Raw genomic sequence first — 24073 nt, forward strand, 5'->3', positions numbered from 1 at the left:
CCAACGGCCTCCTCTCATTCCCTCCCCCCTCGCCCCTCTCCCTCCTCCTCCCATGCCTGGTTAGGGGCAACCTAACCATCTACCCTTCCCTAGGCACTAGCCCGAGGTTCGTGCCTATGGGGAGCGAGAGTGAACCAACCTAGTTATGCTGATAAGCACGTAGTAGGCCTGTGAGCTCCCTTAGAGCACGGACTGGCTTTTGCTTTTCTTTATGTCTCCAGCGCTTAGCTCCTGGCACGTCGTAGACACTTGATAAATGCTTATGGGCTGACATAGTATGGTGCTTAATAAATGCTTGTGACCAACTGGATCCGAGGAGCAAGAGGGGGAATTGAGACTAGCTAGGGTGTGCTGGTGAATGTTTAACAATCGGGGCGGGGCAATGTGCGCAAGACCTGCTTTTTAAGTTATTAAACTTACATTTTTAACATTTCTTTATCTGCCAGACAATCAAAACAATTGAGCCCTGAGTTGTAACGTTTGCGGATTTCTGAGGTGTAAATGCACACACTGAAATATACGAATTTAACAATGGCCTCTCAAGCTGGCTCCATCAAGGACTGCAGTATCTTCTACTCGTCTGTCTCCGGTGGCCCAGCCAACCTGGTTTAACAATATTACTGTAACTTGCCATCCTGGTATGTAAGTGAGGCAGTAGCTACGACAGCCTTCTTTGCAAGACAACCATAGTCTTTCAGGGCGGTGGTTCTTAATCTTTTCAACCTATGAGAATTTTTAAACTCTTTAGAGGGAAGACACCATGGACCCTTTGCTGGTGAAGCCCATGAAGCCCTCCTCAAAATAAATTTGTAAATGAATAAAATTACATATATAGGATTACAAAGTAAAATTTATATTGAAATAGTTTAAAATTTTTTTAGCTTCACCAACACCTCATTAAACACAATTTAGGGGAATTTACAGATGGACGAATCAGAGTACAGCTCTGTGCATGTTTTTGCAAGGTTTTCATACCATGTGCTTCAACAGAGCAAAGTAAAACTAAGCTGCCCCATCCCCCATACATGCCTTAGGGTGCCCTGCTAGTCTGGCTGCCACCGAACTGAGGGCACTGAAGTCTACCACTCTGAAACTCATTACAGGTAGGTACACTCTGGCTCACCCAGAGTACCTCTCCCCGCAAAGAAGATGGGGAAAACTGAGGCAGAGAATTTGGAGAGGTGCCCTGATTTTCTGGCCCTCATAGAACTCTGTACTATTTAAGGGCTGTCACAAATGAGAAGAGGGAATACAGAACTAGAGGAACGGGTTGATGTTGCATGGAGGGACATTTTGGCTTGATTTGACCAAAAAAAAAAAAAGAAAGAAAGAAATCCTCCTTCATCTGCTGAGACAGGATGATGATTACCTCTGAAAGTTGTAGAATGATTACTAGTTAAATATGGTTGGAATAGATAGCCTCTGAGGCCTATTCTGGCTCTAAGATAATGTGAAATGATGGGACTAAGGAAGTAAGGCACTTTTAACAATGCGAAGAGGAGATGGTGAGGAAATCCAGCTACTGGGGCGTGGAAATGACCCATTCCACTCTATATAATGAAATTATGCTGATAAGTTGCAAGGGGAAAAACCCTGAATTTGGATCCAGCGTTGGGTTTCAATCTTGGCTCTCCTACTTACTATCTTGAGCAAATCATTAATAGTAAGTAATATTAATGTAACACTCTAAAGTTTTTAAAATGATTCACATATATGATCTCATTTGATCCTGACACCAATCCTGAGAAGGCACTATAATTATCCCCATTTTATTTATGAGGAACTGGTGAATGGGAAAGGCTAAATGACTTACCAGCTAGTAAAGGGTCTGAAGAGGGTTTCCAGCCCAGCTCTTCCCAACTCTAAGGCCACCACTAAATTCTCTAGGTCTCTGTTTCTTCATGCACAAAATGAGGGTAGTTGTTCTAGAGGGTGCCTAAATTCTCCTCCAGCCCTAAATCTATGATCTGGGAAAAATTTAAGCCCAGATTTTTTTTTAGCCTAGCTTCATGCCATGTGTAAATTTCCTGTGTGGCAATTATTCCAAAAACTAAACTGTTGTGATAGATTATCCAACTGTAGTTAAAAACCTGATCCTAAGAAAATGAGTAGATGATGTAATATTAATTTTCAACTCCCAATGAACTGTCTGTCTCATTGGTCATTTTTGGCTGCTTTGATCCATAAGCTGCCTGCCATGGATTGCCCCCGAGCAATACTTTTGCTTTTGGAACACCTTTCTAGAATCCTTCAACATCAGACTTTTTAATCTCTAAATCAACCTCTTAAACTTTTTTAATAGGCTAAAATAGAAGCATAACAAAATAAGTCAAGCAGCCTGCCTCTTTTCCCTTACATTTTCCAAACCTTCAGTTCTGGCCAAAATTATACATAATAACTTGGTGTAGTCAAAAGAGCACAGTCAGAGAACCCGTATTTGCATTCTGGCTTTGCTACTTCCTCCTTGTCTGAGGTACGGAAAGCTTGGTGTGAAACCCAAAGAAGTCATATCATAGAATTACATCTGAAAAGAAATGTAGAAATCATTTAAGTGCTAGTCCAATGCTACTCACTTTACATATGAGGAAACTGACACCCAGAGTGTGTGTTACTAAATCAAATTTAAAAAGCTGACACATACTGTCTCTGTCTCTCTGTCTCTGTCTCTGTCTCTCTGTCTCTCTATATATTCACAAAAAAGTAATGTATATAATTACATATATAAAGAGCTATCCCTTTAAGGTTTTCAAGTGCTTAAGATATTTTATCTCATCTCATTGTAAGGCTAGGGTGATGGTTAGAACCCAAATTCTCTTACTACAAATCAAATGTCCTTTCCACCACTGGGCAAGTAGCATAGCTTCACCTGTCTGAGCCTCACTTTCCTTATTTGTAAAATGACAAGATTGGATAAAATGATTCCCTAAGGCCCCTTCCAATGGAAAAAATGCATTACCCTCCATACCCAAGCCATAATGCCACCACATTATTATTTGCACTGAATATCCCAAAGAGTCTCTGTTCCAAATTAGTCTCCAAATGAAAGCCTCTTCTGCTATTTGAAAGAGTTAACCTTTCAGATTTTAGTATGTGGGATGGGAAAGGGAGTATGTAAATGTCATGTTAAATAAAACTTTGCTATTGCTAGTTTTCAATTATGTACTTTAAAGCATCAATAGTATAGCAGCTTAATTTGTTATACTATTTGGGGGATATCTTATACTGGTACCTCATAATAATGTTATTACTGGTACTTCAATAAATTTATATTGACTCCTGCTTTATTAAGAAAAGTCTTAAGCCTGGGTTTTGGAATGGAATATTTTGCAAGTATTTCTGTATAAACTATATAGGTTATTTGCAAAAACTACAAATTTGCCATTGCTTAGCCCAAAGTAAAATGGTTAAGGCTATTCAAAAATCATTAGCATGATTAGCATTCTAATGTTAGTAGGTCAAACATAACATAGTCAAAATGAGAAGCAGCTTTACTATGTTTTTCTGCCTTTGTAAATCACAAAGACAAAGTCTCAAAGCCTGACAGTGGTGCCACTAGTAACTTCTAATGGTTTCACTCTTTTGTTTATTAAGATTATCACAAATCCAGATAAGTCCACATTTGCATCACTAACAGGCCTCTTTGAAAGGGTGTTGACATTTCTGTTTTGAATAGTTCTAAATAAATGTCTTCCACTTTGGAAAGCTTCATCCAGCCCTTTAGAAAGCAGATATATTTAATAAATAGCCTATTCTCAGGCCCAATTCCATGCACAAAGAGATTATATTTTAATCCACTGTGTCATTTTACAAATTAGAAAATTGAGGTCAAGAGAGGTAAACAAATTTTTCTAAGGTCACAAAGGAGTTTAGTGGCAGTCCTGGGGATACATATGCCACTTCTCCCCTTAGAATAATAAATCTCAGAATTGGTAGAGACTTTTAGAGGTCCCCTAATACAATCTCTCAAACCAATGCAGGAATTTCTTCTGCGGCGTCTCTGACAAAAGGTCATATAGCCTCAGCTTGAATACTTTCAGTGATGGGGTACTCACTGTCATAGTGTCATTCTCTTCCACTTTGGGGCAACTCTAATTGATTATTTTGAAAACTGTCTCCATATTCTGAAAACTTCCATCCATTTGTCCTGGCCCTCCTGCTGGAATAATGATGAACAAAAATAAATTCTCTGGTATATAACAGCCATTCAAAATTTTTACTTTTTAAAAACACTTTATTTTTCTGTCTATCATAACTGTTTCTCTCAGCATTCTTTCCTCTGCAGTTTTGATAACCATACCTTTTATGTCTTCATCCAAGACATTGATTAAAAAAAAGTTGTAAACAACAAGGCAAGAACTGAGTTCTAAGGCACTCCACTAAGAAGCCTTTCAGGCTATATCGACATCTAATGATTTCCCCAGAAGAATGTGAGTTCCTTGAGGGCAGAGTCTATTTTGGTTTTGGTTTTGTATCTCCAGCTGTACTGGAGTGCTAACAAATGCTTTTTGAAATGAAATCTAGCTTACCTTTTACCATCTTATTCATAAGGCTAACACAACAAACTTTATCAAAAGCTTTTATGCCAAGTAGCAAAAGCCATATGTAAAAAAAAGTCTATATCACTAATAATTCAAGAAATGCGAATTAAAGCAAATCTAAGTTTCTGTAGATCCATCAGATTGTCAAAGTTGACAAAAAAGGAAAATGACAAACGCTGGAGGCGCCTGGGAAAGACAGGCACATTATACTCTTTTGGTGGAGCTGTGATTTGGTTCAGGAAAGTAATTTGTTACTATGTCAAAAAATTCCTAAACTGTTCATACCCTTTGACCCAGCAATACCACTGCTATGCCTATATTCCAAAGAGGTCAAAGAAAGTGAAAAAGCACTCCCATGTACAAAAGTATTTACAGCATTTTTTTAACGGTGGCAAAGAACTAGAAACCAAGGTAACGCCCATCAATTGGTAAATGGTTGAACAAATTATGGTATATTAATATAATGGAATATTATTGTACTATAAGAAATGATGAAGGGGATGACTTCAGGAAAACCTGGGAAAACTTTTATGAACTGATAGAATGAAGTGAGCAGAACCAAGAGAGCAATATATTAACACACACACACACACACACACACACACATTGTAAAGAAAAAACAACTTTGAAAGAACTCTGATCAACAAAATAATTAAACAGGATTCTAGAGGTCTCATGATGAAACATGCTAGCCATCTTCTGACATAGAAGGTGATGGATTAAGGGTGTAGATTGAGACACATATCTTTTGGACATGGCCAATGTAGGAATTTGTTTTGCTTATGTACGCAAATTTATTGCAAGGATTTTTTTTTTCTTAGTAGAGAAGAGGGAAGGTGGGACAGAGACAGCATGGTTGTTGTTTCTTTAAATTGGAAAAAAAATAGATTTAATTTTTTAATGGGATTTTTTTTGAAATTTCAATCATGAAAATCTCCCTTAGCTTTTGTTGATTCCATACTATCCTGGTTTTCCTATTTTTCTGATCATTTCTTCACTATTTCTCTGCTTTAAATACTTTCTTTGAAAATAAGAAAACTATAAGTGTGGGCATTCCTCAAGAATCAGTCTTAAATTGGGGCAGCAAGGTGGTACAGTGGATAGAGCACCAGCCCTAGATTCAGGAGGACCTGAGTTCGATTCTGGCCTCAGACATATAACACTTACTAGCTATGTGACCCTGGGCAAGTCACTTAACCCCCATTGCCTAGCCAAAAAAAAAAAAGAATCAGTCCTAAATCCTCTGCTTTTCTCTTTCTATGCCCTCTCAATTCAAGTTGAGAAACTTATTAAGAGCATATTATATATGAAGCATTGAGCCAACTTCTGAAGTTTAATATCTATTATTACAAAATACCGTGTTAGTCTCTGGGGATACAGGAATGAAATAAAAGTTTACAATCTAATAGATAGTGAGTGTAAGGGGTTGAGTTCCAATTGGTTCCCTAATCTTGGGAAGATAGAATCAATTTGCATATTAAAGTCTCACTTGGCAGTCCTAAACAGTAGCAGAACAAAGCATTTTTTTGGGAAGCCCAGCCCACTTCTATAATCTGGTTTCCAGCATCTTGACCCCTATTCCTTGATTCTAGTATCTGTGGATTCAAATTTTGCTATGATACCTCTTGTTTCTGATAAAAATTCCAGTTTATATCCTAACTCTCCATAGGCAAAAATCAGACTATTTTAATACTCCCTTCACTTCTTCTAGCTTTAAATCGTATGAACCTCAGCGCAACTATATTCTCTTCCCTTAGCCTGTTTCTCATCATCCCATTTAAGGTATTCTCAGCCAGCCTTTCCCTCTGTTATATCCTGCTCCTCCACAATATGTTTCATGGGAAGAGTCTGGCTGAGTTTGTGCTGATCCTCTGCCACCAGATGGTCAGCATAATTCCAAGTCCACAGTCATGCTAATGGATAAGACTGGAGTTTAGCCTTCAAGCAGTTTATTATATAATCATCTATGTATTATCTCTCCCATCAGAGTCTAAACTCCTTGAGGGCTCTTTGCATTTGTCCTTGAGTCCCTGGTGCTTGTGCTTGTCACATAGGTAGTACTCAATAAATGCTTCTTCATTTATTTAATCATTCATACCATTTTCTTGATTCCCTTTCCTTTGAATAAGATATATCCATCCAGAGCCCTATTCTAGGCATGGGTTTCATCCCATCAAGTCTTAGTAAGACCACTGAGGACAGATTTCTCCCTTGCACTAAGACTGTTTTTCTTGTTTGTTACCTAAACTTTTGGCATTTGTGTGTAGAGGCCAGGAATTTTGCTACTGGTTCTTCTTGGATTTTGTTTCCTGTGAATTTCTGTGTAGTTCCTCTATATGGCATCTACCTTAAACATATACATAGGCAATTATCTCCCTCCCCTATCCTTTTTAGTTTAAAGCCCTTTTGACCAGATTTGCTAGATAGACACAGATATATGGAGATAGATAAAGCATTTATTAAGCACTTATTATATACCAGGCACAATGCCAGAGGCTATGGTTACAAATATAAGAAAATAAAATAATTCCTAGTCTCAAGGAGATTTCTAATAGGAGAATATAAAACATCAAGGGAAACTGAAAAGGCGAAGGAGGGGTGGGTTAGTGCATGGATAGGGAAGGTAAGATTGCTTGTAGGGAGGTGGAGCAGTCCAGAGAATGAGTTGAGTTGAGAGTGAAGTGAGCAGCACACCCAACAAATACGTACTTAACCAGCCTCATTAGGTGCACTCAATCTCTGATCAGGAATCTGTCATTTCTATATTTTAAACAGTGGTCTATAAGGACACATCCCATTCTCAAACACCACTTTCTTAGCCAGCCAATTTCTTCTCAGATCGATTTTTCTCATCTGTATCCTTTGCCATCAATGGGTACCAATGAGGAAAATACATCCTATGGTCCTGTGGTCTTCAGTGTCTTGCCCAAGATTTTGTCATCATTGGCAATGAGTTTTAGTCTCTGTCCGGCAGTACCATTTAGTTGCCATAATGCACCTTCATGAATTTTATGCTCCAGCCAAAGCAGCCTCCTTGCTGTTTCATGATCTTGGCATTCTATCTCTTGCCTCTGTTCCTTTGCATATAGTATCCTCCATGCCAAGAATACACTCCCTTTTCACTTCCACCTCTTCCTTTAAGGGTTCAGCTTACGTGGTACCTCATAAGGGAAGCATTTCCTGATCTCATGAGTTGTTTGTGGTTTCTTCCTCCTAAAATTATCATGTATATACTTATCTGTCTGTATGGTATATCCTCTCTATGTTAGCTCCTTGAAAGCAGGGGCTATTGTTCATTTTATCTTTGTATTACAAATATGTAGTGCAAGATCTTACTCATATACCTAATTTTTTTTTATTGGAAACTACCAAATAATCTACAGAAGGCATCTTTCCTGACTCTTGGTCCTCATACAAAAATTCTTAGCTTTGAATATGAGTTAGACAAGGTGGTCTTTAAGGTCCATTCAAATTCCAGTATCCTAGGATTCTGAAATCTACGGATCATTGCACTGTTCCACATTGCTTCAGGTAGTATTACTTTTATGTAGTTGATTCATACTTGGATGTCCCACATCACCTCAGATTCAGACTGTTTAAAATGATATCTTTACCAGTATCCTTACCATCTTTAGCCTCAAACTGACTCTTCCTAGCTAAATTTGCTATTTCTGTAAGCCTCATCATTCTCCCTGTCACCCATACCGGAAACTTTAGTACCATCTTTCAACCCTAATTCTCTCCCAATTTCTGTCTAATTAGTCATCAAGTCCCATGGAATCTTCCTTCCTAATCCGTTCTCTTCCGTTTCTGCTAGTGCCTTCACACTATTCTGGTGTCTTTTTTTAAAAATTCTTATTTCAATTTAACAGGCATTTATTAAGCCTCTCCCATGTTCAGAGCAAACCTAGATTATTTTTAATGAACTAGATTATTGCTTTAGCATCTTATATAATATCTGTGTCCCTAATGTCTTTCCTTATTACTATATTTTATACTTAGTACCCAAATTTATTTTTCTGAAAAAACCAATTTCATTAGTAACATTGACAAGAAATGGAAATACAGAAAGGCAGTAGGATTAAGGAGAAAATGAGCTGTCTCTACCTATGTTCAATTTGATTCGGGCAAAAATTATATCTGAAGTCTCTTGTTGTTCAGTCATGTCCCCCTCTTTGTGACCCTGTGGACCCTAGTATGCCAATACCGTCCATGGGGTTTTCTTGGCTCTTTATTGCAGTTCACTGGAGTAGTTTGCCATTTCTTTCTCCAGTAGATTAAGGCAAACAGAGGTTAAGTGACTTGCCCAGAGTCACACAGCTAGTAAGTGTCTAAGGTCTGATTTGAACTCAGGTCTTCTTGAAGCCAGGCCCAACACTCTATGTGCACTGAGCCACCTAGCTGCCTGTATCAAAGGTACTTTCTAGCTCTTAAATTCAGATCATAGTGGTCTAGAAGGTACCTCAAAAGTCATCTATTCATAAAATGGTAGGATCATAGATTTAGAGCTACAAGAAATCTTATGAGTGTCTAGGCCTTTTTCTATGTCCTAGATAGCCATTAATGGCCTATCAAGTCCATTAGGAGCCATTAAGTCTAACCCTCTCATTTTACAAAGGAGGAAACTGAGGCCCAGAGAGATAAAGTGCCTCGTCCAGAGCCATATAGCCTATCAGTGTCCAAGGCCAAATTTGAACCAAGGTGTTCCTGACTCCAGTCCAGTGTTCCATTCAATATATCATGTTGCCTCTCTCTAGACCCCCCCACCCCCATTTTACAAATTAATCAATCAACAACCATTTAAGTGCCTACTATGTGTCAGGCAACAGGCTATGAATTGAGGATAAAAATATAAGGAATGAAACAATTACATTCTAATGATGGAGTTTACATTCTAACAGCAGAGACAAGTACATATATAACTATATATATAGAATAAATATAAAGAATATAAATGTAAACAAGCACAAGAGAATTTGGGGGAAGGGTATGAGTAGTTGGGAAGATCATGGAAGAGTTCATGTAGACTTCATGGTGCTTGAGCTGTATCTTGAAGGAAGAGAGAAATTCTATCCGGTGAAAAGAGAAAGGAGTGCATTCTACGCATGGGGACTAGCTATTTCAAAGGAACAGAGAGAGGCAGAGTGTCACGTGTGAAGGACAGAAAAAAAGCCAGTTTTCATAGATCACAGAGTGCTAGAGGAGGAGTAATATTCAATGAGGCCAGAAAGATAGGTTGGGCCCAGTTTGTAAAGGGCTTTGAAAGATAAAGGAGAGTTTATATTTTAACCTAGAAGCAATTGATAGCTACTGACTACAGTAAGGGTGTGACACGCTTAAGAAAAATTACTTTGGTAGCAGTATGGAGAATGGGCTGGAGAACAGACTGGAAGCCGGAGAACCAATTAGAGGGCTGTTGCAATAATCTAGCAAGAGGCAGTAAGAGACTGAACTAAAGTGGTCCAGCTACGTAGAAGTAGGGTTGGATGTGCAGGAGGCTGTGGAGGGAGGAGCAGTGAGATTTGACATCTGATTGATTATGTGTCTGAGGTCCTGTAATCCCTGTCCCAACACAACCAGGCTGCCTGATCCAATAATGCTCAGAGGTGATGGGGGGATGTTGAGATGACAATGTCTAGTAGGTAACTAGAGATGAAGGGCTAGAGCTCAGAGAGAGAAGGAAAGGTTTTAGCTAGAGATCTGGCAGTCGTTTGCATGGATGTGCTGGTTGAATCCATGAGAAAACATTTGTCTGTGTGAGAGAGCACAGAGCAAGAAAAGTAGATGGCTTAGGACTTAATTTTTTAGTTTGGCTCATTTAGCAGTTAGGAAGGAAAAATAAAACTGAGAAAGAGCACCTGACCAAACAAGATATTCAAGCTTTTCCACAGTGTCTACAGAATAAAGCAGTAGAGAGAATATGGACTTGGAGTCAGGAAGACCTGACTTCTAATCCTGCTTCAGACATTTACTAGTTGTGTAATGTAGGGCAAGTGACTTAACTTCTTTCAGCCTCAGTTTCCTCATCTGTAAAATTGGGATAATAATAACAATTACCTCACATGGTTGTGATGAGGATCAAATTTTAAGGTCTAATAATAATAATAGTGTTTATGGTTTAAGGTTTGCAGATACAGATACATATATACATACAATACATATATATATATATATATACATACAATACATATATATATATACAACACACACACACATATACATATATTTATATATCTGGCCTCAGACACTTACCAGCTATATGACCCTGAGCAAGTCACTCCACCCTGTTTACCTCAGTTTCCTCCTGGAGAAGGAAATAGCAAACCACTTCAGTATCCTTGCCAAGAAAACAACTGGGGCCATGAAGAGTCAAACATGACTGAAAAAATGATTCAACAACAATAACAAAAAAACAACAGAAGACATCAATAAAAAAACCATAAAAATCTATGTCTTTGCAAATCTTCAACCACAAATGCTAGCTGTTATTATTGTTCTTGTTCTTGTTATTATTATACTTGGTTTTCACAGCCACCTACAAACTAGCCTTGCCCACCTATCACCTGAACTTACCTTGCTTTTTTCCATCTTCCAGCCTTTGCCCATACTTTTCTACCCATCCTCCTTTTCTCTGCCTATTCATTTCTATCCCATCCTTCACAGTCTAGCTTGTCTTGCTTTTTCCACAAAGCCTTTTCAGATAATCAGGACTCAGTGATGTCTCCCTCAGCTTAACACATTTTAGAACTTGATTTAGTGCTGTCTTGCATAGTTATTTTATTGTTTCATGTGTACATGCCTCTCTAACTAGATGATAGGACCCTTGAGGGCAGGAACTATATCTTATATTTATTTGTGTCCCCCAGATTTCCAGAGCACCTGGCACAGGCTCATTGCATCCTTGCAGAAAATAAGAGATGTCTAACTAAAGCTTTAGTTTAGTTAATAATTATAACTTTACCTACTTCTACCATAGCCATTTGAAAAATTTACTGGTTTGAGCTACATTTGCTTTTATTTCCCTGGGGAGAGAATGGTAATGAGCTGTGAAATGACCAAAAGTCAGGCAGCAGAAGGAAAGTAGAGAAATGAAGGGTTTGGATATTTCACAAACTGGATAATCAGCCTCTGAATGATTTAAGTGTTAAAGACCCTGTAGGATGGAGATACTTAATAACCAATGCATTGTTTCCACAATAGTTTTTCAAGCATATATAGATCATTTCCAGTTGGAAGATTATCTTAGGGAGTATTGCAAATAATTTCAGTAAATTGTTTGGCTTTTCAGGACACTACTTACTTACGTACAAACAATTGTTTCTTTTCTATGATTGGGGATGGTGGCTCAGGGGAATGTATAGAAAACTGTTCCCCTTGGAGATCAGGAGAGAAGTAGATGGTGATGCAGTTGCTGAGAGTGTAAAATGCCTTGAATGAAATTTCCCTTTCTGCCCCTAACTACCTATTTGACATTAGGCAAGTCATTTACCTACTCTGAATCCCACTTTCCTCATTTGTAAGATTCTTTCATTTTCTTGATAACTATTAATGGCAAAGCTCTGTGCTATGTGCTGAGGGAACTAAAAGGATACTTATGACATCTTCATTGCCCTCATAGATTTTATAGTCTAGGAAAATGAGACAGTTATAGTTAAAGGTCTGTAAGGTCATATACAGATCATTTCTTTCATTGGTTCTCAAAGTGTAATCTGGGAACTCCTGGGGACCTGAAACTCTTTCAGAGGGTTTTCAAGGTCAAACTATTTTCATAATAATACTATTTTCAAATCTAATACAGAAAATATTGATATCTACAACTCAAATAAATAAGAACTCTTTGGGGGAATTCTCAATAATTTTTATGCATGTAAAGGCATTCTAAGACTAAAAAGTTTGAGAACCTCTGACTGTGTCCAATCTGTTCCTTTTATAAATGAGAAAACTGAAGCCCAGATTTGGGAAAGTGACTTGCTCATAGTCATATAGGGAGTAAGCAGCAGATCCTACTCTTTCCACTCTAATATGCTGCTGACTTCTAGCCAAGAAACGGAATAATTCCTTATAAGTTTGGATCCTATATAGAATCACCTTAATAGTAAGTAAAAGGCTGACTTATCCTACTTCGGTGTGAAATGTGATGAAGCCCAGCAGGGCCATCACCAGTTGTCTTGACCTGTGTCTTGCTACTAGATTCCGATGGCTATGGAGGACAGAGTGAGGCTGATGACTTTGCACAGCCTTGCCTTATTTAAATCCAATTCACTTGCAAGTCAAGTCGCTTTCTTGATCTCATTGGTCTTCTTTGAGAACAAACAATAGACTGATGAAGCCAAGAAAGATTGAAGTATCACTCTGGGAGCTGGAAAAGGGCACCAATGGAAAGGATTAGGGTTTATCGCACCTCATACTTCGGGATGAGGCAGAATTAAGAAAAGAGTGCTGGTTGCAACAAAATTAGCAACTACTGTAGTCTAGCTTGAAATCACCACTCTTTAGTTCAGACCGTCAACATTTCTGTTAATGGGATAGGATCATAGAATCATATGCTTTAGAGCTCAGTCATTTAGTTCAGAGATTTCTGATCATTTTTGCATTACAGACCTCTTTTGTCAGTCTGAGGAAATCCCTGCACCATTTCTCAGAATGTTTTAAAATCCATTAAATGAAATATATAAGATTACAAAGAAAAATAATTATGTTGAAATATAGTTACAAAATTGAAAAAAAAAGCCCAACAAGTTCTTAGACTCCAGGTTAAGAACTCCTGATATAGTCCAATAGCAGGCCATTTCCACAGTTGGCTTCAGACTTTGGCATGGATTATATTATTAAAAAGGTAATTTGCTCTTGGTTATAACCCTACAGTAGTGATCTTTAAAATTTTGATCACATACACCTATCAGTAATAAAAAATTTTTGAGTATGCTCTCCTTCAAAATATGAGTTATATATATAGCACATATTTTGAAGGAGTGCATACTCAAAAATTTTACACATTATATATAGGTGTGTATAGGTATATATAAATATACATGAATGTATCAGTATATAGTTATATATTTTTATTCCTACATATACACACATATTTTGGGGGTACACACCCAAATTGTTTATATATGTTTTGCTGTTATTCAGTCATTTAAATTGTGTCCAACTCTTCATGACCCTATTTGGGGTTTTCTTGGCAAAGTTACTAGAGTGGTTTGCTATTTCCTTCTCCAGCTCATTTTACAGATGAGGAACTGAGGCAAACAGGGTTAAATGACTTGCCCAGGGTCACATAGCTAATAAGTGTCTGAGTCTAGATTTGAACTCAGAAAAATGTGTCTTCCTGACTCCAGGTCCAGCACTCAATCCACTGTGCCATCTAGCTGCCCCTACATATGTATATAGAGGCTTACAAGTTATATATGTACTAATATATCTATTACATGAATTTTAAAACAATCCCAACATAAAAATTTCAAAAAGGACAAGAAGTAAACAATATATTAGATCATTTTATTACATTATCAGTACAAAAATCCTTTTTGCTTTCACTTTAAAATTTTTATCAATAACAATACTTTAGTGAACACAATATAACAATGTGCTTTAATTATTTTTGAGAATTTTATTTTTAAAAAATACATTTTGTGATACAATAATTCAATTGTCTAGTTCTAAATTCTAAAATATTCTGTTCTAATCATTGTTATAGCTAAAATGGGAAGAATCTGTAGACCTTAATCTCTTGAACTCACAAAATACCATTTTTAAGGGTAATAGGGTGATTGGTTAGTGAAGAGGTATCATTTTCTTCTCCATCTCATTATGTCCAGAAGTTTTCCTCCCTAACCTTAAAAAAACTCACAACTTAAAAAACAAAAGTCCTTAGTTCCCAGAAATAGCCTTTACAGATTCTCCTAGCTGTTAACATTCTACCTCTAGTCTCTCCCCTAAATTACTTTGGGTTTATTTCCTATGCATTTCATATTTGTTTTTCTGTGTGTGTGTGTGTGTGTGTGTGTGTGTGTGTGTGTGTGTTGTTTTCCCCCAGTAGAAGGTAAACTCCTGAAGGCAGGAAATCCTTTGCTTTTGTCTTCTTCGTACTCTCTGAGCCTGACCTTAGTCGCATTAGAGATCACACCATCAGGCCCAAATGAGCAAAAACACACCTTAAGCTGAACTCTGTTCCATTTGGTTTCTACTTCCTGAATTTTACATCTATTAGTCTATCAATGTTAATGACTATACCATTACCATTTCCCCATCCTCTCCATAAACACATTCGTTGAGTTACCATTAGGTACAGAAAACAATTTCAAATTGTGGCCATTCTAGGATTCCATTCCTGTTACAAAATCCCTGGTCCTAACTTTCTAAGTATGTACCATTATCCCTTCCACATCTTGACTTTCCCCATTGCGGTTTCCATATGTCAGGGGTCAGCATAAGAAGTTAAATGGGAATTTTTGGAGAAGTTTTGTGGAAGCTGCAGACAAGACATGAAGGCCAGCAGACAACACAAAAAGAAGTTTAGAAACTGAGAAATGCATAAAATATATGTTTAGTATTTTTATTTCCTTTTCATATAGTATTTTTACTTAACATTGACCTACATATAGCCTATGACCAAATACTTAACCCAAATTTTACAATAAGGTATTGTAAATACTTCATAAAAGGAAAAAAAATTCACACTTCTTCTCTGGTATGAAGGGAGGGCCAAAAAATTTTACATGGATTTTCCAGATCGCTGCAGCACTATGTTCCTAACCCCTGAGATGTGGAAGGGATAACTGTACTGCCCATTAGAGTGGACAGAATGGAGGAATGGGTGGGGAGGAATAACAGAGTAGGGTAAGGAAGGGAAATGATTTATGATCAGTGGAAAATGGGACCAGGATATACAAAGGTGGAACATTGTGGTTTACATCCAGAATTTTCACAGGTCTCTCTCCCACTCTAACGAGATCATTCTTTGGCCAAAAGATTTACTGTGACTTCCTCACTGGGGCTTTGTGGAACTAAGTGGATGGAGCTGCTTAGTCTAGTCCATTGCGGTCATAGCCAGCCCAGCCCAGCTCAGGGTGCTGCACTGGGGAGGTGCTAGGGTCAGAAAGGGTAATCCAGAAGAGGGAAGAGAGTATTGAGTGTGGAGCGTCAGGCTGAGGCCAGCCGGGATGGCCAAGACACAATCACCTCTCCTATTTACCAAAGGAACAGGATTATAGGGCTGATTTACCTGAACCATCTGCGGTGTGCTCATTGCTTGCCCTGCCACACTAGGAGTCTATCTGTGTAGCACAAAAGCCTTTCTGCTTATAGAATAAACCTGCCCTGCCTTTGAAACATATGCAGTCCCAATACATTTTATTGGGAATTGCATTTTATTATATCATTTCTCCCAGTTTTTCCATTCAGGAGCATGGGAAGCACTAAGCTTTTGATATATGGACCAAATGAGGGTGCCAATATCAATCAATTTATCAATCACATTAATTTTTCTTTTTTTAAAGACTGATAAATACACATGTTTTAATATGTTTGTGTACCTCCAAGGATAATTTTGCATACTCTACTTTGGAAATCACTCATAAATAAATATCTAGTAATGATGAGCATCTTAAACCCAACACATCCAATTAGTCAATCAACTAGCACTTTTTTTGTGCCTACTGGGTGCCACGTGCTGTGTTAGATGCTGGGTATAGAAAGAAAAAGCAAACAAAAAAACCCCACAAAATAGCACCTGCCCTTGGGGAGCTCACAGTCAAATGGGGGAGAGAACAGGTGGATAACTATGGACAAAAAAGATCTATACAGCATAAACTGGAGATAATCTTAGAGGGAAGCATTATGTGGGATCAGGAAAGGCTTCTTGCAAGTAGAGGGACTTTAGCCAAGACTTGAAGGAAACCAGCTAGGAGGAGGAGATAAGGAGGGGGAGAATTTCAGGCATGAGTGAAAACACTCAGTTAGAAAATAGAATGTCTATGCAAGGATCAGCAAGGAAGCCAGTCACTGGATTACAGAGTACATGGAAATAAGGAAGACATAAGAAGATTGGAAAGGGAGGGGGGTACTAGCCTCCTCCCCTCTTTGCTCTTATAGCCACCACACTAGTGCAGGCCCTTTTCACCTCAATCTTCTGGTAGGTCTCCTTACTTTAAGTATCTTACCACTCCATTCATCTTTAACTGCCAAAGTGATATTCTTTTTTTTTTTTAAGGCAATTGGGGTTAAGTGACCTGCCCAGGGTCACACAGCTAGTGTCAAGTGTTTGGTCTGAGGTTGCATTTGAACTCAGGTCCTCCTGACTTCAGAGCTGGTGCTCTATCCACTGCGCCACCTAGTTACCTCATACCAAAGTGAAAATTTTAAAGCACAGGTATGACCATGTCACTCCCCTCCTCAGTAAACTGCAGTAGCTCCCTGTTGCCGCCAAATTTAAATAGAAAATCTTTTTGGCTTTTAAAGCCCTCTACAATCTGAACTCTACCTTTTCAGTCTTCCTTATATCTTACCCGCTCCATGTATTCCACTAGCTTTCTTCAAGAATCAGCTCAAATCTTACATTCTTCAAGTAGCCTTTCACAGTCCTATGCTCCTAATAAAATTAGGTCCCGTGTATACTATATATAACTGGGATGTACACAGTACTTTATATGGTGTTTCCCCCATTCCCAATGTGAGCTTCTTGAAGAGGGGGGGTTTTTGCCTTTCTTTCTATCCTTACCCCTTAGCACAGTGCCTCGTTAATACTAAATGCTCAGTAAATATGTATTGACTTATTGGATATTCTATTGTTCTTTTATTGGTTTCTCCAGAAGTAAAACCTATTTACCCATCCATCCTCTTCATCTCTAAAGTGGCTGTCTCCAGAGTCTGTCTTGGATAGAGATATTCTCCTTGAAACTACCCACTGTTAATTTTCTTTTCTTTCTTTCTTTTCTTTCTTTCTTTCTTTCTTTCTTTCTTTCTTTCTTTCTTTCTTTCTTTCTTTCTTTCTTTCTTTCTTCTTCCTTCCTTTCTCTCTCTCTCTCTCTCTCTCTCTCTCTCTCTCTCTCTCTCTCTTTCGCTCTCCCTCTTTCTTTTCTCTCTCTCTCTCTCTCTTCTTTTTTAATTTTCTTTTCTTTCTTTTTTTTTTTTTTGAAGCAATGGGAGAAAGGGACTTGCCCAGTCCACACAGCTAATAAGTGTCTGATTTGAACTCAGGTCCTCCTGACTCCAGGGCTGGTGTTCTATCTACTGCACCACCTAGCTGCCCCTGTTAATTTTCTTTTAACCAAACCAAAATAAATATTCTTCATCTTGCAATAAAGAGTCTGTGCTAGGTGATCTCTGAGGACTAACTAGCTCTGAATCCAATGATCCTGTGAATAGCCTAAAATAAAAAATATTACTGCTTATAATATCTGAGGGTAGTATTATGTCCTGGGATAGGCTGAAGTTGGGGTTGTCTAGACCTGTGATTTCATGTATGCAATAGAGGGAATTCTCCTCTTTGATACTGGTAGGCAACTCATAGGCAACTTACAGTTGCTTAGAATTGTTGACAGTCATGAGTATTTAAATGATTTGCCCATGGTCACTCAGAAACATCAGCAGCAGGCTTGAAACACCACCTCTGGAGATCTTCATTACTCCAAAGAGAGTCATCTATCCTTAAGTGGCATCGTGTTTATAGATTTGTGGGCCTGGAATCAGGAAGGCTCATCTTCCTGATTTCAGATCTCACCTCAGACACTTACCAGCTGTGTGACCCTGGGCAAGTCACTTAACCCTGTTTGCCTCAGTTCCTCATCTGTGAAATGAACTGGAGAAGGAAATGGCAAACCACTTCAGTATCTCTGCCAAGAAAACCCCAAATGGGGTCATGAAGAGAAGGACATGACTAAAATGATGGGACAACAACTATAATGCACTGTTTCAGACTCGTCTTGAAATCAAATATAAAAGTGTGATGAATATATAGTACCCACACTAGGTCTACTAGCCCATCTCATAGTGCATTGGCACATTGGGTTCTCAGAGGAGAGAATATTACTTCTCCTCCTGGGGTTCTACAGGCAACATTGAGGAATTCTGGCTGCAGAGACTATTATTCATGAGCCCCTATCCAATGTGCTCCAGTATGTTAACCAGTTAACCAGTTTTTAGCAAAAGACATTTACTAAGAAGTAATAGCAAAAACAGTTGTTACAAAAACAATCCTCCCAAACAAGGGTCATTTCTCTCCCCTTGTGTGTAGAAGATGCCTGAGGAGAGTGGGCTCAGACTTAAAGCACAAAGCCAGTGAGGCACATATATAGTGAAAACAGGACCAAGGGGGACTCCTAGCTGTGGGAGTCCTTTTCTACCTTGGTGTAGTCCTTATAAGGTGGTCCCTTAGTTATAACTAATGGCTTAGTGACTTTCTAGAGTCCATAGACTCTTCTAGAGGCTCTGGAGCAGTTTTCTCTGGCAGAAAACTCCTGAAACTACCACCATCCTTGGGTGACTGGCTTTACACTTCCATCTGCAGGCTGTTTTTCCTATTCCAGTCACTGCTACTACCTTTGGTGGATTCTGTTACTGCCTGCAGTTGCTTTAGTTATGATAGTTCTATGATAAGATAATTCTTCCAACCATTCAAAGTTCACAAAGTCATAATCTTGTCAATAGTTTTTTCCAGTTACAGGTTCACCTGTGATAAGGAATGAATCAGAGGCACCATGTATTATGGATGCATGGCAGCCAGGTGAGAAATAGGGTAGAGCCTACTTTCATTTGGAGGTTGTATATATTTGTTAGAGAATACGTCACAGACTTTCAGAAGCATTTCTTATGTGAAATATTCTTAATGTACCAGTAAAAAGAGTATTAGTAATCACCCCTTTATTAAATTAGTTAATACCAGTAAAAAGGAAATATTAGTAAATATTTACTAAATGTATTAAATAATTTGATGTTATAAACATTTAATAATTTTGGATTTTATATATTATGAATATTATTAAATAGTCACTACTAGTAAAGGAATATTAGTAAATATTTATTAAATATGCAACATTATTCACTTAATAAATAATTAATATTTAATAATTGTGAATGATTAGGTTTTTATTCATATTTAACACTAGTCATTAAATTAGTTAATACTCGTAACAGAGATTATTAGTAAATATTTATTCAACAGATAAATCATTTGCTAAATTATTAATATCAAATACTTAGGAATGTTTATAGTCCTATTAATATTATTAAATTAGCTAATATCAGCAAAAGGGGTATTAATACATATTTATTCAATATATAACATTATTTAACACATGCTTAATATTTAATAATTGTGAGTATTTATATTCTTGTTAATATTTAATAATTATTATTCAATTAATACCAGTAAAAAAAGGGGGTATTCATAAATATCCCTTTCTAAATGCTTCTTAAGTCTAGGACTGACTAAAATGATTCTCAACTGAAAATCTTGAGTAGACATGTGGGGTGGGGAGAAGCACACTAATGGAATCTTGAACTTATGGCGTTAAAAAATCACACCTGACTCCTCCAGGGTACTCCTAGTGCTCTAAGAGGAAGATCAACCTTGCCCTGGGACCTGAACCTTATCTGTGAGAGTGGGATTTGGGACAGAAGTCCTCAGAGCTTATATAGGCTGCATTTATCTCTATAAAGCCTAGCACTGTGACGAATACAGTGCCTAACATTTATTAGACACTTAATTAATGCTTTTTGACTGATTAATTCCAACATCTTCCTAGCAGTTTGCAAGAACAACCAATTGACATCAGAAAAATGGGAATTTACTAGCCAAGTGTCAATAATAACTCTTGTATAATTAGCAATCCACTGTTGAATGACTATCATAGTTTAGTAAGAACAGAAAAGGATATGCTTTTTTTTCACTTGGATATATGCATCTTCGTGAAATATCTTTTTCAGTTCTGATAGCCATTCAAACCAACTATCAAAATAAACTTGGAATGTACCATATCACAAAATGTTAAACTAAGATTTAAAAAATAATGAAGCATATTAAATCACATTTGTCCCGCTAAAATGTTACTAATAATAACTTTTTAGTGAGTTAAAAATGTTAACAAATAAAATAAATTTTAAAATATTACTTTTCATCTTTTTTCTTTTTTAAATATCTATTTCCTCTATGTTTTATAATGTTGTTGTTTGTCCTTTGTTCTTGAAGAGGACCATGGCATCAAGAAGATGATGCCATGATTTGCAAGTGAGTTGTATTCAAGTGAGGGAGAACTGTGCAAAGTCACCAGCCTCACTTTCTCCTCTGGAGCCATCTGGGTTCAGTGGCAAGATATAAATCAGGATGACTAGAGATGGTCCTGGATGTAGTGGAAGATCATGTTTTATAATGTAATAATATATTAATCCAGTATTATTTGTATACTTGCACAAATGAATCTGTGATATCATCAATTTGATAATTCCCACCAATAATGAAGAGCATAAGCCATTTGTACCTGCCCATTTTGGGTGATTATTGTCTATGTCCTCTCATAAGTTCCCCATAAAGGATAACTCAATGTATTGGAAGCCTATGTCACTTTCTCTTGGCAGTAAAAATGTTTGAGCATGCAGACTATATTTTTTAATTGATAGGAGTGTATAACCAAAATAGTTTGGAGACTATTGCTCCAGAAGAGAAGATTTAGGTGGAAACAATTTAATTACTTAAAAGACTGCTATGGTTAAGAAAAAATAGGTTTGTTCTGCTTGGCCAAGGAGAGCAGACCTAGAAATAATGGCTGGAATTTGCAAAGAGGCAAATTTAGGCTTGATCTTAGGGAAAACTTCCTAATAATTAGAACTCTCCAAAAATTTAATGGGCTGCCTGGGAAAACACTCAGTTCCCTCTCATCGGGACTTCAAACAATCTGGATGGCAACTTAGCTATGTTATAGATGAGGTCCTTTTTCAAGTATGGGTTGGGTTAGATGGCCTCTGAGATTCTGTGGTTCTTAATCTAGTCTAGGATAACATTAGCCTCTTTGCCTGTCAAGTCATTCTCTCACTTCACTTTGAGCCTGAGGTTCATTAAATGTTCCAGGTCTTTTTTACAACACAAAATATTGCTCAGACACATCTCATTTTTTTAAATACATAAAATCTCACTTAAAAAAATAAAAGCATATGGCACTGTCATATTGTAAACAGTAGTGACAAACAGGAAATTATGGAGGCTAAAGTACACAGTTATGCCATTCACAGTTCCATACAAAGTTGTATTTATATGAAAAACTACAATATTCTGAGAAGTTCCCCCCCCCTTACCCCTAGAAAGACTTCAAAATGTGCTGCAAACTACCAGAAGCAGGAATTAATGATATGTAGAAAAAAGTGGATAATTGGTGATATAACAATATCTATTAAACACACATAACAAAAAATAATTAACTAAACAGAATATTAAAAGATATTTAACTACAAGACCAGTGAAATTGGGGGATGGAAAGCCAGAAACTTAGATGATTGTAGAACTGGGTGTGTAAGTGACACCTTCTAAAAAGCTATGGAACATTTAGTTGAGGAAAAATTCATGATATGATGAAATCTACCCTTTTGTAATAAAAAATAGAAATTTAGGTGTTCATTGACTCAGTTTATACATAATATAAATCAAAACTCTTCTTTTGGCATCAGGAGAGTTGGCAAGGAACATCACCAAAGTCTTTTGGGACTTTCTAGTAATATAAGCAAAATTTTCCCCTTAAGAAAAAAAGAAAAGGAAGGAAGGAAGGAAGAAGGAAGGAAGGAAGGAAGGAAGGAAGGAAGGAAGGAAGGAAGGAAGGAGGGAAGGAGGGGGAAGGAAGGAAAGGAAGGAAGGAAGGAAGGAAGGAAGGAAGGAAGGAAGAAGGAACGAAGGAAGGAAGGAAGGAAGGAAGGAAGGAGGGAAGGAGGGAGGAAGGAAGGAAGGAAGGAAGGAAGGAAGGAAGGAAGGAAGAAGGAAGGAGGGAGGGAAGGAAGGAAGGAAGGAAGGAAGGAAGGAAGGAAGGAAGGAAGGAAGGAACAAAGAAAGAAAAAAGAAGGAAGGAAATAAAAAAGATAATAATCCATTTGTAGAATAAAGTAGGTGTTGTTTCTTTTCATTAGGCTACCCATTCCAGGGAAGAAAAAGGGGGATTTTCCCTTGTAATGAGGAACTGCATTCTCAAATGTTTTAGTTCTTGTCTTACAGGATCTACTTCTTCTTGATACAGTTTCTAATATGACATTGAAAAAGTCATTCTTCCAAAGTTTGTTTTATCTTGTTCTAATGCAACTTAGGCAGTCACATTTTCTGTGGCTTGATAAGTTGTTGAAATCATGCCGTTGATGTGGCCTTGTAATTTCTGTACAATCCTTCATCTGAAGGTTCCAAATGGAAACCAGGTTATCTTCTGACTCAGACACAATCTACTTCCAACAGTAACTGAAAAATTAACAAAAATGCAGAGTTTCTCATTCTTATAGCCAGTATACGTCTTTAGGCACTTCTCTTTACTGTAGTTCCATAGCTTAAGAGTGTTGTACAGAGTTGCAGCACAAATAGATTTACTATTTGGAGAGTTTCACAAAAGACCTAGAGGGATTATCATCAATAATTTGTTTAAACATTGACTTGATGCTGTATCTCAGATTCCGCAGATACCATCATAACTACTTGCCATTATCGAGGATCTATCATGATTAAAATGAACACATGAAACTGGGTCAGAATGAACAGGTAAAATCTTGAGGCATCTTCTATTTTCCTATCCTATATCTTTAAACTTTCATCAAAAGAACCTAAAACAATGATGTCTGATTGGGGCTTGAAATTGCAGCTAAAGATGTAATGAGTGAGCCATCAATTTTTTTTTAGACATTTCGTAGGGTTAACATCCCATATATTAAGAGTTTTATTCTGAGGCAGATAAGATGATTAAAATCTGACGATGACCAGGCAACATTTGAGATTCTGAGTTTGTACCCAGACATTGTTCTTAAAATTTCCATCATATGATCCCCAGATTTTAATTATCTTATCTGCAGAAGAACTTACTAGCCAATCTCCAATTGGACTAAATTTTAATGAAGATGCAGTTTTGGTGTGCCCTGCTAGTCTGAATTTTAATGCATAGTTCAATTTTACAGGTGCAAGCTTGCTCTGATTGGTTGATGAGAAAAAAGGTGGAGCTTGCATTTTTGGGGTTTCTGCCTCTGGTTTCTTCTCTTTTGTTGCCATGGTTCTGAAACAAGTAAGTCAAACTTAAGGTGTTTAAGGATGAATGGATAAATGAATTCAGAGTTTCAACCAAGATGCTTCATAGAGAAAGCAAAACCTGTGTTTGATCATTTAAAAAAAGCCTCATGGCTATTCTTTGCTGCTACCGTTTCCGTATTATACTGAAGCAACAATGTTTTCTAAAATGTTTTCTTTGGTTGAAAAGCTCATTTCCTTACGGAACAACCAGGAAACATAGCTCAACTCTGCATAGCTCTGCTTTAGGCAACAGGGTGAAGCCTCTTCCATTGCCACCATTATCACTTACTGTGAG

General features: G+C 37.5%; 1 pseudogene; it reads right to left on the reverse strand.

Annotated features, from left to right (window-relative positions):
• Window positions 1–139: 139 nt before the first annotated feature.
• On the reverse strand, window positions 140–23760 carry LOC110201375 (WD repeat-containing protein 5 pseudogene; annotated as a pseudogene).
• Between the last annotated feature and the right edge of the window lie 313 nt (window positions 23761–24073).

Source organism: Phascolarctos cinereus, unplaced genomic scaffold, assembly GCF_003287225.1.
Source record: "Phascolarctos cinereus isolate Bilbo 61053 unplaced genomic scaffold, phaCin_HiC Scaffold_2;HRSCAF=192, whole genome shotgun sequence".
NCBI classification, from domain to species: Eukaryota; Metazoa; Chordata; class Mammalia; order Diprotodontia; family Phascolarctidae; genus Phascolarctos; species Phascolarctos cinereus.